This window comes from Etheostoma cragini, unplaced genomic scaffold (assembly GCF_013103735.1).
Source record: "Etheostoma cragini isolate CJK2018 unplaced genomic scaffold, CSU_Ecrag_1.0 ScbMSFa_30, whole genome shotgun sequence".
Classification (NCBI taxonomy): domain Eukaryota; kingdom Metazoa; phylum Chordata; class Actinopteri; order Perciformes; family Percidae; genus Etheostoma; species Etheostoma cragini.
In genome coordinates this window covers 540-1458 of record NW_023267221.1, presented here as the reverse complement: position 1 = coordinate 1458, position 919 = coordinate 540, and the positions used below count along the sequence as shown (strand labels likewise).

The 919-nt window shown below is 37.9% G+C and overlaps 1 non-coding gene across 1 annotated transcript; it reads left to right on the top strand.

Moving 5' to 3' along the window:
* The first annotated feature begins 457 nt into the window (after positions 1 to 457).
* On the top strand, positions 458 to 674 carry LOC117940659. The gene has a single exon (XR_004655789.1). It is a non-coding gene; the product is annotated as a small nucleolar RNA U3 (small nucleolar RNA).
* The last annotated feature ends 245 nt before the right edge of the window (positions 675 to 919 follow it).

Below are 919 nucleotides of genomic sequence, written 5' to 3'. Positions count from 1 at the left end.
TAAACAACCACCACAGTTTTTCCTTCATTTAATTTCTGAAAGTTCTGGCACATCCAGCCGTTAATTTGTTCAATGCACTTAGTCAGTTTATGTATTGGACTATATATATCACCCCTGGCCATAAGGTCATGTAAATTTTTGCGTTGTCCGCATAACTATGGTAATTTATTTTTTTGTTCTCAATAATCTGGGCCAATGGAAGCATGTTAAGAACCAGTATTAATGCAAAGAAAGGAATGGAGCATTTATTGTAGAGAATAAGTAGGCTGACACTGAAGTATTGAGACAAAAGTGACTGAAAATCTAATTCTACATATCGGTCTTCTTAAAAATGTAAATAGATTTTCTCACCTCAGAGTCATCTGGAGCACGTAACAATTAGCTTCTGTCCCTCTGAACCCTGAGTGACAATCACTCTGCAGTGAATGAGATGCAGTTTCCCCCCCTCAGTCTAACCAAGACTATACTTTCAGGGATCATTTCTAGAGTTTCTGACTTGAGGAATGAGTTTCTAAAATGTTATGGTCTCGCTGACCATGATGATGAGTTGTGATATTCCTTTCTGAGCATGATGCTGACAGAGTGTAATGATTCACTTCATATGATCTCTGTCTTTGATTATTTTTCCTTGCTTCTTAATGGAGTATTGAGGAAAGGAATATGATAAGAGTGGTATTGGTGGAAAAGTAATGTGAACAAACATGATAACATGTGCTAAGCTATTTAATTAATTACAGTAATTGCAAATCTTTAAATATTTGTCTTGTCCATGGTGGACAATGTCAGTTGAAAGAGGTCAGGGTTACCTCAGTGACCTCCACCAGGGAAATTGACAACAATCCCACATCATCCTCCACCTCTGCCTCTACCACAGAGGATGTGTCAGCTGGATTTAGAAGTTCCATAAAATGCTCCTTCC